Here is a 17,009-nt window from a genome sequence, read left to right on the forward strand (position 1 = left end):
GATGAGGGTGGGTGGTGTACGGTGGTGTGAGATGAGCGTGGGTGGTGTACAGTGGTGTGAGACGAGCGTGGGTGGTGTACAGTGATGTGAGATGAGCGTGTGTGGCGTACAGTGGTGTGAGATGAGCGTGGGTGGTGTACAGTGGTGTGAGATGAGCGTGGGTGGTGTACAGTGGTGTAAGATGAGCGTGGGTGGTGTACAGTTGTGTGAGACGAGCGTGGATAGTGTACAGTGGTGTGAGATGAGCGTGGGTGGTGTACAGTGGTGTAAGATGAGCGTGGGTGGTGTACAGTGGTGTGAGACGAGCGTGGATAGTGTACAGTGGTGTAAGATGAGCGTGGGTGGTGTACGGTGGTGTGAGATGAGCGTAGGTGGTGTACAGTGGTGTGAGACGAGCGTGGGTGGTGTACAGTGATGTGAGATGAGCGTGGTTGGCGTACAGTGGTGTGAGATGAGCGTGGGTGGTGTACAGTGGTGTGAGATGAGCGTGGGTGGTGTACAGTGGTGTAAGATGAGCGTGGGTGGTGTACAGTGGTGTGAGACGAGCGTGGATAGTGTACAGTGGTGTGAGATGAGCGTGGGTGGTGTACGGTGGTGTGAGATGAGCGTGGGTGGTGTACAGTGGTGTGAGACGAACGTGGGTGATGTACAGTGATGTGAGATGAGCGTCGATGGCGTACAGTGGTGTGAGATGAGCGTGGGTGGTGTACAGTGGTGTGAGATGAGCGTGGGTGGTGTACAGTGGTGTGAGACGAGCGTGGATAGTGTACAGTTGTGTGAGATGACCGTGGGTGGTGTACAGTGGTGTGAGACGAGCGTGGGTGGTGTACAGTGGCGTGAGATGAGTGTGGGTGATGTACAGTGGTGTGAGATGAGCGTGGGTGGTGTATAGTGGTGTGAGATGAGCGTGGGTGGTGTACGGTGGTGTGAGATGAGCGTGGGTGGTGTACAGTGGTGTGAGACGAGCGTGGGTGGTGTACAGTGATGAGGTGAGCGTGGTTGGCGTACAGTGGTGTGAGATGAGCGTGGGTGGTGTATAGTGGTGTGAGATGAGCGTGGGTGGTGTACAGTGGTGTGAGATGAGCGTGGGTGGTGTACAGTGGTGTGAGACGAGCGTGGATAGTGTACAGTGGTGTGAGATGAGCGTGGGTGGTGTACAGTGGTGTGAGATGGGCGTGGGTGGTGTACAGTGGTGTGAGATGAGCGTGGGAGGTGTACAGTGGTGTAAGATGACCGTGGGTGGTGTACAGTGGTGTGAGACGAGCGTGGATAGTGTACAGTGGTGTGAGATGAACGTGGGTGGTGTACGGTGGTGTAAGATGAGCGTGGGTGGTGTACAGTGGTGTGAGACGAGCGTGGGTGATGTACAGTGATGTGAGATGAGCGTCGTTGGCGTACAGTGGTGTGAGATGAGCGTGGGTGATGTACAGTGGTGTGAGATGAGCGTGGGTGGTGTACAGTTGTGTAAGATGAGCGTGGGTGGTGTACAGTGGTGTGAGACGAGCGTGGATAGTGTACAGTGGTGTGAGATGAGCGTGGGTGGTGTACAGTGGTGTGAGACGAGCGTGGGTGGTGTACAGTGGCGTGAGATGAGCGTGGGTGATGTACAGTGGTGTGAGATGAGCGTGGGTGGTGTATAGTGGTGTGAGATGAGCGTGGGTGGTGTACGGTGGTGTGAGATGAGCGTGGGTGGTGTACAGTGGTGTGAGACGAGCGTGGGTGGTGTACAGTGATGAGGTGAGCGTGGTTGGCGTACAGTGGTGTGAGATGAGCGTGGGTGGTGTATAGTGGTGTGAGATGAGCGTGGGTGGTGTACAGTGGTGTGATATGAGCGTGGGTGGTGTACAGTGGTGTGAGACGAGCGTGGATAGTGTACAGTGGTGTGAGATGAGCGTGGGTGGTGTACAGTGGTGTGAGATGGGCGTGGGTGGTGTACAGTGGTGTGAGATGAGCGTGGGTGGTGTACAGTGGTGTGAGACGAGCGTTGGTGGTGTACAGTGGTGTGAGATAAGCGTGTATGATGTACAGTGGTGTGTGACGAGCGTGGGTGGTGTACAGTGGTGTGAGACGAGCGTGGGTGGTGTACAGTGATGTGAGATGAGCGTGGTTGGCGTACAGTGGTGTGAGATGAGCGTGGGTGGTGTACAGTGGTGTAAGATGACCGTGGGTGGTGTACAGTGGTGTGAGACGAGCGTGGATAGTGTACAGTGGTGTGAGATGAACGTGGGTGGTGTACGGTGGTGTGAGATGAGCGTGGGTTGTGTACAGTGGTGTGAGACGAGCGTGGGTGATGTACAGTGATGTGAGATGAGCGTCGTTGGCGTACAGTGGTGTGAGATGAGCGTGGGTGATGTACAGTGGTGTGAGATGAGCGTGGGTGGTGTACAGTGGTGTAAGATGAGCGTGGGTGGTGTACAGTGGTGTGAGACGAGCGTGGATAGTGTACAGTGGTGTGAGATGAGCGTGGGTGGTGTACAGTGGTGTGAGACGAGCGTGGGTGGTGTACAGTGGCGTGAGATGAGCGTGGGTGATGTACAGTGGTGTGAGATGAGCGTGGGTGGTGTATAGTGGTGTGAGATGAGCGTGGGTGGTGCACGGTGGTGTGAGATGAGCGTGGGTGGTGTACAGTGGTGTGAGACGAGCGTGGGTGGTGTACAGTGATGAGATGAGCGTGGGTGGTGTACAGTGGTGTGAGATGAGCGTGGGTGGTGTACAGTGGTTTGAGACGAGCGTGGATAGTGTACAGTGGTGTGAGACGAGCGTGGGTGGTGTACAGTGGTGTGAGATAAGCGTGTATGATGTACAGTGGTGTGTGACGAGCGTGGGTGGTGTATAGTGGTGTGAGATGAGCGTGGGTGGTGTACAGTGATGTGAGATGAGCGTGGGTGGTGCTTGGGAAGGGAGATTCCGGTCGCTTCCTCTGCATCCCACATACCCACTTCGAGAATCAGCCACACTGGACATAGACCACCACACAACTCACCTCTGACTTGCTGAAATAGCCTTGCTGAGCTGAACAACAACACTAGCAACATAGAGGTGATGCTGAACACGTGACTGAAGAACAACAGGGGATGCTGTGAAGACCCAGGTGAAACCACGAAGATTTCTTTATGAAAATTCAGCAAACTTCGGCTTTGAACCTGTTGATCCTGTGTCTGAATGAGAAAACTTGCAGACACGACTTCAGGACAACTCATACAGAGACGGATGCTTCTTGTCCAAGGAGATTAAGTAGAGATAACATCTTCATGCTTCTTTTTCTCTCTCTGGGCAAATGCTGTGACCACCGCTTGCCACCAATGTTACAATTCATTTGGGTGCTTATCCTGGCGGGGTCGATGATAAGGCTTTTCTGAGGCTACGATACTTTATTTGTGTTTAAGTTGCCCGGGAGTGACGGAGTAGACCTTGTTGACTGAGCGAGCTCGCCTGCCAGAATAAGACAGGGTAAGCATGGTGTGGGCTGAGATTGGTAGGCCTATGGCACTGTCAGACTCATAGTGCTGCGAAATATGAACCCAACTGGGCATACATTACAACACTGTTAAAACTGTTACGACAGTTACAACACTGTTAAAACAGTCAAAACATTGTCACGACACTGTTAAAACGGTCAAAACATTGTCACGACACTGTTAAAACAGTCAAAACATTGTCACGACACGGATATAACCGTTACAGCAGTATTACAGCAGTTGCAACACTGTTACAACGTTTCGACCTATATAACAAAACCATTACGACAGTTACAACAGACCGTCACACCACAGTTTTAACACATCACTGTTACAACAGTTACAACACTGTTACAAAAGCTGCAACAACACAACACCGTTACAAGAGTTAGACCACCATTACCACAATTACAACACCGTTACAGCACCGTTACAGCACCGTTACAAAGTTAGAACACAATTACAACAGTATCCACCATAACATATAACACCAACACACAATAATAAACCAATGATAAAATATATTTAATTATTTCAGTTTTTTTTTTTTGCTTACTGTGAATTTTTATCTAATCATAACCTAAAAAAAAAAAAACATTTAGAGCCCCATATTTTTTTTTTTTACAAAAAATTAATTACGACGAATGTTTAACATAAAAGCAACACCATCAATACGCCCGCAGCAATTCAGGCCGACAAATATTTTTCCGTTGCATCGTGTTGTTGCTACCGCCAATTTCTCTTTTGATAATTAAATGATAATAATCTGTGTATTAATTAATCTGTTAATCACAAATCGAACAATGTCATTCCAATATTGTCCGGAAAAAAATTACATGTTTTACGTGATTTTGATAAATAAGCCTTTTTTTGGGGGGGAGGGGGGAGGGGGATGGGGGATGGGGAGGGGGGAGGGGGAGGGAGGAGGGGGATGTATTGCAGAAGGACAGTATCTTTTAATATAGATATTAATTTTGTGTCGTATAGGTCCCAGGAGAGATTTATCCCTCTCATAGCAATAAATCCAGGATGTATATACTCCTTGAGGTGTATATTTCTCTTGGTGTGTTTGTGCTGAGTTTGTTTTAAGTCACGTTTTAAGTGTATGGCTGACAGCCAGATTTGCTTCCTTAATGGCCCTATGTAGTAGATCAGTTTTAAACTTAGTAAACCAGTCACGGAATAAACTACTGGATAGAAGCAGTGTTTTGTGTGTGTGTGTGCGCGCGTGTGCGTGTGTGTGTACTCACTCACCTAGTTGAGGTTGCGGGGATCGAGTCGAGTGTGTGTGTGTGTGTGTGTGTGTGTGTGTGTGTGTGTGTGTGTGTGTGTGCGTGTGTAGTGTGTGTAGTGTGTGTGTAGTGTGTGTGTGTGTGTGTGTGTGTGTGTGTGTGTGTGTGTGTGTGTGTGTGTGTGTATGAGGTACATAGAGTGATAAGACAGAGACAGTTATGAGAGGTTTTCACAAGTGACATAAAGAAGGTGAAGTAAATGGAAAGTAATAGAGGGGTTAAGAGAGAGGTGAGGGAGTGTTCTAGGAGAACAAAGGAGCGTGGGTGAGATGAGAATAAGAAAAGTTTTGGAGTGAGATTAATGAGTTAAGAAAGCCTAGATAACGAAAGTATTTATCAGCTAAAAACAAAAGAGGAGACTTGTTAAATGGGGAAGTTGGAGATATTGGGAACATGAAGAAAATATTTTGAGGAACTGTTAAATACTGATGAGCATAGGGATGCAATGATTTCATGCGTTGGGCAGGGAGTTACAATATGCTTAAGGAGTGAGGAAGAGCGTGAGTGTGGGGAGGCAGCGAGTAAAATGACTGGAGAAAAAGCAGCTTGAACTCATGGGGATCAAGACAGAAATGTTAAAAGCAGATGGAGATATAGTTCTGGAATGGTTGTTATTTTTGTTCAATAAATGTATGAAAGAAGTGAAGGTACCTAGGGACTGACAGACAGCTTACATTGTTCTTTTAAATAAAATAAACGGGGACAAAAGCGTGTAAGAATTATAGGACAATAGCCTTGATGAGTATTCCATGTGTGTACATTAAAATATGTAAGTGAACTACTCTCAAATAAAGGTAAGGCAGTTGTCGCTGCATTTATGGATTTAGAAAAGACATATAATAGGTTGGATAGGGTGCCATGTTACCGGTATTGCAACTGTATGGAACAGGTGGTAGGTTAAGTGTATTTATGAGGAGAGAGATAGGCTCAGGTTAGGGGTTTTCAATAAAAGTAGACCTAGGACAGTGATGCGTGATGTCCCCATGATTGTTTAGCATATTTATAGATGGGGTTGTAACGTAATTAAATTCTAAGGAGTTGGGGAGATGTATTGGATTAAAAGATATAGAATCTAATATAAAGTGGGGAGCCGTCAAAGTTGCTTTTAGCCAACAACAGACTGATTTTGGGGGATTCTGAAGAAAAGCTGGAAAGGTTGGTAGACGAATTTGAGAGGAAATTAAAAGTGAATAAAGTAAAGAGGAAGATAATGAAGGGTAACAAAAAATTAGGTAATGAGAGATTGAATATTAGACTGTCACAGGGTGTATGGAGGAAGTGAATGAGTTCAGATATTTGGGAGTTGGTATGTCGATAGATGGGTCAGTGAAATGCAAGGTGAACTATAGAACTGGTCTGTGGCGATAAAGACATTTCCCTGTTTGCCTCCATGGAGGTAAAAAGGGAAATGTATCTCAGTATAGTGCTACCACCACTCTTATATGTACTTAAAACATCTACTTTGAACATTACAGGAAGGGAAAGGCTGTTGGAAGTGCATGTGTTCTATGGGCAATAAGTGGTGTGAATATTAGGCAAATAATTCGTTGTTTCGAAATTAGGAGGCGTAGGGGTACTAAAAGCATAATCCAGAGGGCTGAGGAGGGGCTATTGAGGTGGTTTGGATAATTGGAGAGAATGGAGAAAAATAATATGACTTGTGGGGTGTATAAATTTGCAATGGAGGAAAGGAAGGGTAGAGGTTTTCCTAGTTGGTGGGACGGGGTAAAGAAGGTTTTGTGTGTGAGAGGATGGACATCCCGTGAAGGTAGAGCTAAAGATGACTGTAACTTTCAGAATGTAGTGTGTGTCCCCAACTTGATTCCTCAGGTATTACTAGATTCTAACTGTTTATTCCTTGCAACACACAAAGTTATGAATGGTTGATAGTTGCACTCAAAGGTGAGAAGGTACCTGGTTGAGGAAGTACTAACTCTGTCTACCTCCTGAACACACTGTGTCTGCGGACATGCCCTCTCCTCCCTGAGCTCTGATATATTCCTGAACATGTCGTATTGATCATGTCATATCGATCAAGTTATATTGTACTATTTCTTGATCATAAAGTCCTTGACGTAGTTCTTGGGTGCTCCTGGCTACAAAGTCCCTCGGATGCATTCTGACGAGTCTTGAGCCTCCCACAGAAGATTTTCCTGATGTCATCCCTAGAGGGAGTTTAAGTGTAGTAGCCGCCAGGTGGTGGTAGCTGCCAGACGTGGATTGGCGAGATATTGAAAGAAAAATTACTACTTATGTAGCCAACAGTGTCCCCACCTCGTGCATCATATGGTGGACAGTTCTTATCACGTCACTAAATATCAAAGAAAAAGATCATGTGTTCTTTCCCATATACTTAAATAATTAAACCACATGCTGCATCTAGCAGCCTGCTTGCAGAAACAGTCCTCGACTCCTACGACGTTATAACAGAATATTAAATGTGTTATGTGGCATGCAAAGAGTACGTAACCTTTATTCGGCGCATGGACACACCCTCATTTACAGGCTATCTCCCCCAACCAGCGAACCAGGTTGCTAAGAGTTGATGATGGGGCCCCATCGTTCAACTAGTGACCAGGTTCTAGCCAATAAGAAGGTGGGATTGACAATCGCAGAGGTTATGTGGATACCGCTCTCCTGTCTGCCCTTGTCATTCCCATTCTAGAGCTGGTTGAAGCACGGTCTGCTATCTTGTGGCTTCTATTTCTGCCTTGCTTACCGTGGAGTGCACTATATTTATCACTGTACATAGTGTACATATTGCTGTTATAATTGGTGAAGGATAATATAAGTCTAAACTTTTTCTACTGTGTTTATTTGCTCCCATTACACCTGGGATAACAGGCCATTTGAAATCCTAGGTTGTAATATGGGTAGCCTGTCCGAGAGCTGGACTTAGAGAAACGGTTGAGCTTAGGGTGAAGCTTGTAGCAGGAACATTGTGTAGCTTGCTGTTTCGCTTCGCTTTACAAATTTTGCGTGTCAGTTGTTTATGATCAGCCTTGCTATTGTGTGATCGTTCAACAGCTCGCTACTAGCTTGTTCAGTGTGCTCGCTTCGCTACGGTCAATCTTGTGTACAGTCGGCTTTGCTTGTATGCGTATTTTGCAATCGTACTGTGCATAGCTAAGCGTGTTCTGCAAATTAACGTGTTACGTTGGGGTATTCGTACTGTGCATAGCGAATAACTTATGCCACCTAGACGAGTCAGACGCCTGGTGTCGGCATATACTTTGCATAACCTACCTAAATTGTCCCTACAGCGTTGTTGGCAAATTGCTCGTTCCATTGGCATTCCCTATAAACGCACTCTTACAGCTACGCAACTGCGTTCACTTATTGCTGACATACTTATTGAAGAAGAGATGGCACATCAAACTCCTCCCTCTACGGGAGCTAGGGAAAAAACTCTTATGTTCTCGCATGAGGAAGATGATACACCTACGGAGCAAAATGGTCAGTATGGTGCAGCTGGGTTGTCTCGAGGTGAATCAGCGTCGTTGGCACTTGAGCTGGCAAAAATCACGCTGGAGCAAACTAGGGAACAGAGAGCATTCGCAAGGGAAGAATTTGATAGGGAAAGAGAAAGGAGGCAGTTTTCGCATTCTGTAAACGATTTCAGTTTACAAAAAGCAGTACAGCTTGTTCCCCGCTTCAATGAGGCCGAACCAGAGCAATTTTTCGAAAGCTTCGAAAATCAGGCTCGAGCCTTGAGGTGGCCGGAACAGCACTGGGCAGCGTTGGTTCATACAGCATTATTGGGTAAGGCACAGGAATTTACGTCGGTATTAACTGACGCTGAATTCTCTGATTATCAAGTAGTGAAGACCACAGTGTTGGGAGCATATACATGTATCCCAGCTAAATATCGTAAGACCTTCAAATTGAACAGGCGGCAGCTTGGTCAATCCCTGGTGGACTTTGTGAGACAGCAAACCAAAGCTTTTACCAGCTGGTATAAAGCGAGTGGTGTCTCTTACTTTGAGGAGCTGGTGCAGCTTATTCTGATTGATAACCTGCTGGAGTCTGTGGGACCAGAGGTTCGTGTCTTTCTGCAGGATCGTGACTTAACCACTGCATTGGAGGCGGCCAGGTTGGCTGATACCTTCGAAACGAACCGCTCCTTGTCCGAGCGGTCCCGTCTCTCTTTTCAACAGTCTGGCGTGAGCAGAGATCGACAACATTGGAGAATGAAGTGCCAGCCGGAGGGAGAGCGTCTACGTCATCCAACCAAGTCACCTGGTGAGCCACGCTTCTCAACATATGGTCCCCCTGCGGAGAGGCAAACTACTTATGGAGCATCTCGACAACAATATCCAGAGAGGCACCAGCCAGAACGACACCACTTGCAACGTCATCAGGGAGTAAAGGGCAAGCCTGTCGTCTGCTTCAGGTGCAATAAAGTAGGTCACATCAGTTCCAACTGCCCCCAAAAACCTCAACCCATCGGGAAAATCTCTAATATCCCTAGTAACATGTCCCCTAGAGAAGTAGAAAAAGGTATGGCCCCTTATTATTGCGAAAGTCTTATTTCCCTTCAGGAAAACTCAGAACCAACTAAAGTAAATACCTTTAGAGATACTGGAGCATATTGCTCACTTGTCAGAGAAGGAATATTACCCCTTTCAGAGAATACTTCCTTGAATTCCTCAGTTTTATTGGAAGCCTATGGAGGAGCTATATATTCAGTTCCTTTGCATAAAATTTATGTACAGTGCAAATATTACACTGGGTACTTGACTGTAGGTGTCTCAAAAGGATTCCCCCTGAAAAATGCTATGTTATTACTGGGTAATAACATTACTACTGTTAGTTCGTGTCCTGAACCTATAATGATTAATGCTTCTCCGGTGTTGGCCATAACTCGGGCAACTTCCCAAGGGTTGTCTGGAGAGAATGTTGACCTATCCTTGGACGACTCCGATCTCGGAATAGCCACATTGTTTTACGAGGAAAACTGGCCAGAGCCTCGTAGATCAAGTGAACAGACCCCGATCAAGCCTTCCTATTCCCAGGTTGCAGGATTGCCAGATGTTTCTGTTTCCATGCCCGAGGGACTGTCCTTCCGGGAGGAACAACGAAAGGACCCTTCTTTAAAATTCGCTTTTGAGGCAGCCATGGGTAAATCCTCTTGGGGTCATCCAGTCAAGTATGAAGTTAAAAATGATTATTTGGTTTGCACTGAGACTGGTAAGGAGAAAGAGGGCCGGCAAAGAAAATGTGTTGGCAGACTCTTTGTCAAGAGTCTAGTTTAATATTTTATTTAGGTTAGGATGTATTTGTGGTAACCCCCCTTTCAAGCTCTTTTTTTTATCCCCTGATGTGGGGGTTTTTTTTAGTGAGGGGATACGGGCTACCGTCCGCTTGTATCTTGGACCTATGTTGGCCTATCTGACTGCTGTCTCACTCTGAGTTTAGGGTTTGGCTTTTGGTCACTAGGAAAGCTGAGCTCTATCTAAGAGTTGGATGGTGGAGAAGATAGGCGGTCCCATTATTTTGTGCCATGGCGGCACGGTTACCACTGGGAGGTGGCAGCCTAATCCTGAGCCTTCTCGGGGGTGGGGGTGTGGCATGCAAAGAGTACGTAACCTTTATTCGGCGCATGGACACACCCTCATTTACAGGCTATCTCCCCCAACCAGCGAACCAGGTTGCTAAGAGTTGATGATGGGGCCCCATCGTTCAACTAGTGACCAGGTTCTAGCCAATAAGAAGGTGGGATTGACAATCGCAGAGGTTATGTGGATACCGCTCTCCTGTCTGCCCTTGTCATTCCCATTCTAGAGCTGGTTGAAGCACGGTCTGCTATCTTGTGGCTTCTATTTCTGCCTTGCTTACCGTGGAGTGCACTATATTTATCACTGTACATAGTGTACATATTGCTGTTATAATTGGTGAAGGATAATATAAGTCTAAACTTTTTCTACTGTGTTTATTTGCTCCCATTACACCTGGGATAACAGGCCATTTGAAATCCTAGGTTGTAATATGTTATCTCTGGTTAATTGCATGAAGCGTCCATTTTAGGTAAATAACTCTGGCATTATGTATGTCTCAGCTCCATCTCTGACGTCTTCATCAGTCCTGAAGGTGATCACCAACACCTAAGTCGGTCACAGATCAGTCTGCTCTTGGTGGACAGAGAAATGGACTCGCCTCCATTACTTTTTTGCGCTGAAAAACTCATATAAGTTAAACGTCTACACATATATCTATCAAGCTGAATATTTTACACCCTATCGCTCTAATTCTGCCCACATAAGCTGAAGTATTCTGTCACGACTGACTGCAGTTACTAATGTTAAGTGTGTCATTACGTTCCAGTTGTATTACTCAGTTTGTATAAGAAGTATTGATGGCTGCAGCTGCCTATGCAAGTCCAACACAACACCGACTTGGCCACATTGATTGGGCTATCGATAAAGATTGTTTAACTTGTGTGACCAGCAGTAACACACTGGTTGGTCAGGCCCTGATCCTCCCCCAGGCCTGGTCGTGGACCGGGCCGATGGAGGGGTTGAGCCCCGAAACCCTCCAGATATACCCCGGGTAACACGGATAGTCAAGATTTGTAATTTAAAGACCACCGTTTTAATTCCCAGTTTTCTTCACGAAATTTGTTCCTTTCACAATATGGTGAGATTCTCATTTCTTGGTTTATTAAAACTGGTTTCCGTATACACGGCAGTTTTCACTTCCCTGCTCGACACTGCAATATAGATTTTCTTTAATAGAGAGTGCTGCCCACCGCCTCTTATTCACTCCGCAAAAAATATATATCCCTGAATTTAGTATTCAGCAAGTAGGTCTCCGGAGGATTTATTTATCAATGTTGCTTAAATTGAAATGAAAAATGAGTTTTATATGTGCAAGATTCCTGCAACTTGACGACGAGAGGACAGACTTGTGTCCGCTTGACGAAGTCAGTTCGCAGAAATAGTATGGAACTTGGCCCTTTGATTACCTGTGTTTCAGCAACGCCACATGTTGAATTCATCTTTGTGTCTACTTAAAAAAATTGTGTGTGTGTGTGTGTGTGTGTGTGTGTGTGTGTTTGTGGGTGCGTGGGTGCGTGAGTGCATGTGTGTTCGTATGTGTGCATGTGTGTGCTTGTTAGTAGCCATTTGTTAAGGACACTTGTCGATAAACACATGGCCTGTTTTGTTTGTAGTGTGTACTCAGTAAGCGCCTGACGTACACGGTGTACAGTGTCAGGAACGATTCATTACCGAGGTATCGGAACGCTGTACTCAGCTTTGCCAGGCGACCATATACTGCAGCAGTTATCTGGTTGACGTCCGCCTCAGATGTGCTCGGTATTATACTCGCACCAAGATCCTTTTCCTAAAGGTTTGCAATCTTTGGCTACCTAGCGAATATTCTGTCTACGGTCTTCTTTGTCCTTCCCCGATCTTCATGACTTTACATTTGCTAGGATTAAATTAAAGGAGCCAGTACTCACATATTTGTGGTTGCAGAGGTCGAGTCATAGCTCCTGGCTCTTCCTCTTCACTGATCGCTACTAGATTCTCTCTCCCTGCTCTATGAGCTTTATCAAACCTCGTCTTAAAACTATGTATGGTTCCTGCCTCTACTAAGTCACTTGCCAGACTATTCCACTTCCTGACAACTCTATGACTAAAGAAATACTTCTTAACATCCCTTTGACTCATCTGAGTCTTCAGCTTTCCATTGTGACCCTTGTTTCTGTGTCCCATCTCTGGAACATCCTGTCTCAGTCCACCTTGTCAATTCTTCGCAATATTTTGTATGTCGTTATCATGTCTCCCCTAATCCTCCTGTCCACCAGTGTCGTCAGACCGATTTCCCTTAACCTTTCTTCCTAGGACATTCCCCTTAGCTCTGGAACTAGTCTTGTTGCAAACCTTTGCACTTTCTCTAATTTCTTGACGTGCTTGACCAGGTGTGGGTTCCAGACTGGTGCTGCATACTCCAGTATGGGTCTGACGTACTCGGTGTACAAAGTCTTGAACGATTCCTTACTGAGGTATCGGAACGCTATTCTCAGGTTTGCCAGGCGCCCATATGCTGCAGCAGTTATCTGGTTGATGTGCACCTCAGATGGGCTCGGTATTATACTCACTCCAAGATCTTTTTTCCTTAAGTGAGGTTTGCAGTCTTTGGCCACCTAGCCTATACTCCGTCTGTGGTCTTCTTTGTCCTTCCCAGATCTTCGTTAATTTGCATTTGGGGGGTTAAATTCAAGAAGCCAGTTGCTGGACCAGTCTTCCAGCCTGTCCAAGTCTCTTTAGTCCTGCCTTATCCTCATCCGAATTAATTCTCCTCATTAACTTCGCATCATCTGCAAACAGGGATACTTCTGAGACTATCTCTTCCGTCATGTCATTCACATATACCAAAAATAGCACTGGTCCTAGGGCTGACCCCTGTGGAACCCCGATGGTCAGAGGCACCCACTCTGACACCTCGTCACGTACCATGTCTCGTTCTTGCCTCCCTGATAGGTATTCTCTGATCCATTGCAGTGCCTTTCCTGTTATGTGTGCTTGATCCTCTAGCGTTTGCACTAATCTCTTAATAATAATAATAATAATAATAATAATAATAATAATAATAATAATAATAATAATATCTTTATTTCTACAAGTACATGTACAAGGTATACAGGCCTAGCTGACATCAATGACATACTACTATATAGAAAGTCGCCTGTTATGCAGAGCATTTCGGGCAAATTAGGTCAGTTTTGACCCAGGATGCGACCCACACCAGTTGGCTAACACCCAGGTACTCATTTTATACTGATGGGTGAACATGGACAGCAGGTGATATATGGAAACACGTCCTAATGTTATCCAACATTACCGGGGATTTGAACTCCGTATTTCAGTGAATGAACTGAGTGTGCTAGCGATGGAGCTAAGGGACATCCTTGTGAGGAACTGTGTCAGAGGCCTTCTTGATGTCCAAGAAAATGCAATCTAACCATAAAACTCCAGTAGGTTTGTGACACAGAATTTTCCTTCCCTGAATCCGTGCTGGTTATCGTTTATAAGCTTGTTCCATTCTAGGTGCTCCACCATTCTCCTCCTGCTAATCTTCTCCTTGACTTTGCGTACTATACAGTGCCCCATGGCCAGGTGGTCAAAGCCCTCGCTTCACACGCCGAGGGTCTGGGTTCAGTTCCCAGTGAGGGTGGAAACATTGGGCGTTTTTGTTTACACCGGTTGTCTATGTTCACCCATCAGTAAAATGGGTACCTGGGAATTAGTCGACTGGTGTGTGTCGCATCCTGCAACAAAACTGACCTAATTTTCCCGAAATGCTCTGTATAACAAGCGACTTTCTGTATAGTAGTGTGTCACTGATATTAGCTAGGCCTGTATACCTTGCACATGTACTTATAGAAAATAAAGACATACACATCAATGACACTGGTCTGTCTCCTTTCTTAAAAATGAGGACTACACTTGCCTTCTTCCTTACCTCAGCTAGTTGCCCAGTTTCACTGTAGGTGTTTAAAATTATTGTTAGTGGTACACACAGCATCTCTACTGTCTCTATGGACTCACGGAGAGATATTGTCTGGTCCCACTGCCGTTGAGGTATTAAGTTCACTTAGTAACTTCACCTCTTCCTCGGTTGTGTGTATTTCATCTAGAACTCGTTTGCATATCCCTTGTTGGTGTACCCCCCCCCTTCCATCCTAATCTGACTTTCCAGAGTCCTTTCTGTCTCCACTGTAAATACTTCCTTAAATATCATGTTGAGCTCCTCACTTCTGTGTCGTTTCAGCCTGATTACCTAGTCTTTGACTGTTGTCTTTCTCCTGATGTGGCTATACAACAGCTTTGAGTCAGACTTGACTTTCGATGCTATGTCGTTTTCGCACTGTCGCTGGGCCTCCCTCCTTATCTGTGCAAACTTGTTTCTGACTCTCTGACTAATCTCTTTATTTTCCTGGGTCCTTTGTCTTCTGTACTTTTTTCATTCTCTAGCTGACTTAGGTTTTTCCTCCCTACACCTTTGGGTAAACCAAGGGTTCATTCTGTTCTTCCCATTGTCTCTGTTGCCCGTGGAAACAAATCTTTCCTCTGCCTCCTTGCATTTTGTTGTTACGTAGTCCATTTCATTTATTAATTTTCCTAGCAATTCTGTTTCCCACTGAATCTCCTGCAGGAAGTCCCTCATGCCTGTGTAGTCGCCATTTTTGTAGTTTGACTTTTCCCCTCCTACCCCTGTTACCCTCTCCCTTTGTAATTCTTTGTATTCAAAGCTCAGACCCATGTGATCACTAGCTCCAAGGGGCCTTTCATGTGTGATGTCCTCTATGTCCAAGCTACTCAGGGTGAATACAAGGTCCAGTCTTACTGGTTCATCCTCATCTTTCTCTCTGGTAGTGTCCCTGACATATTGATGCATGAGGTTTTCCAATACCACATCCATTATCATGGCTCTCCATGATCGGGATCCTCATGTGCCTCCAGGTTTTCCCAATCAATCTCTTTGTGATTGAAATTACCCATAACTAGTAACTTTCCAAGGGGCCTTTCGTGTGTGATATCCCGTATGTCTGAACTATTCAAGGTTAATATGAGGTCCAGCCTTGCTGCTTCATTGTATCCTCTCTTGCTCTCTCTCTCCCTCTGGTTGTCCCTAACATATTGATAAATGAAGTTTTCCAGTACCACTTCCAGAATCTTGGCTCTCATGTGGTTCTAGATTCTCCCAGTCATTCTACATATGGTTGAAATACTCATGATGAGTAACTTTACCCTGCTCATGAGGGCCCTTCTGGCAACCTTGGCTAGTGTATTCACCATCACTCAGTTGCTTTCATTGTATTCCTCTCTTGGCCTTCTGCTGTTTGGTGGTGTCTTTCCTCAGGATCTGATATCCAGCCGGAAAGACAACATCTGCTATCACTTCCATGAGCTTTGTTTCTGGAACTGTGAATGTATTCTGAGAGGGAGGGGGTGCTCGCTGGGGGTGAGTGTGTGTATGTATGTGGGTTTTTCTTTTTTTTTAGTTTCTCTCAAAAAAATCCAATAACATTCACCTGGAGGTAATGAACAAAATCCTACACCTAGAGAGATTACTAACACTTCCCTCTAACTCTCCCAGCTGAAGCTTACCAAGAAAGATCAATTACTCTCCCTTCTTTCCGTCCTGTTAAAACTTTCCCAAGATCTTTTCCCTCTCTACACTGCTGGCCACAAAATCATTCTATACGAAGTAAAAATGCAAAAAAAAATCAAGACAAATTTATTCTTCACATAAGTTTATTTCTAAAATTCACGAAATATTTCCTAACTTCCATTTAGAAGCTATAATGAAATATAAGAATTTTTCTAAAATGCTTTTTGCGATTAAATGACCAATATAAATATCGGTGCAAGTTTTTGTGCGGTGTGAGAAGACTGAGTCAGTCAAGCTTTACTCCTGTGTTATGAACTTGTGTGTATATTGCACCAGTATACACACCCGTGGTATACACCGCTTGTGTGGTGTGTATACTACATCAACTGCTACATGTGTGTATACTGCATCAACTGCTACATGTGTGTATACTGCATCAACTGCTACATGTGTGTATACTGCATCAACTGCTACATGTGTGTATACAGCATCAACTGCTACATGTGTGTATACTGCATCAACTGCTACATGTGTGTATACTGCATCAACTGCTACATGTGTGTATACTGCATCAACTGCTACATGTGTGTATACTGCATCAACTGCTACATGTGTGTATACTGCATCAACTGCTACACGTGTGTATACTGCATCAACTGCTACATGTGTGTATACTGCACCAGCAGCTACATGTGTGTATACTACACCTGCTATATGTATGTATACTGCACCACGTGCTACATGTATTCATACTGCACCACCTGCTACATGTATGTATACTGAACCACCTGCTAAATGTATGTATACTGCACCACCTGCTTCATGTATGTATACTGCACCACTTGCTACATGTGTGTGTATACTGCACCAGCTGTTATGTGTGGTGTTTATATTGCTCCAGCTGATTAGTCTAGTATGTATACTCCACAAACCGTTGTGTGATGTGTATACTGCACTAGCTGCTACATCTGGTATGTATAGTGATAGCTATTATAACTGGTGTGTGTATACAACTGCATTATCTAATATGTATACAACAACTTCAATATCTAGTGTGTATACAACAACTGCCTTTTCTGGTGTATATACAATAACTGCATTATCTGGTGTATATAGTACAACAGCCTCATTATCTAGT

This window comes from Cherax quadricarinatus, chromosome 58, assembly GCF_038502225.1.
Source record: "Cherax quadricarinatus isolate ZL_2023a chromosome 58, ASM3850222v1, whole genome shotgun sequence".
NCBI classification, from domain to species: domain Eukaryota; kingdom Metazoa; phylum Arthropoda; class Malacostraca; order Decapoda; family Parastacidae; genus Cherax; species Cherax quadricarinatus.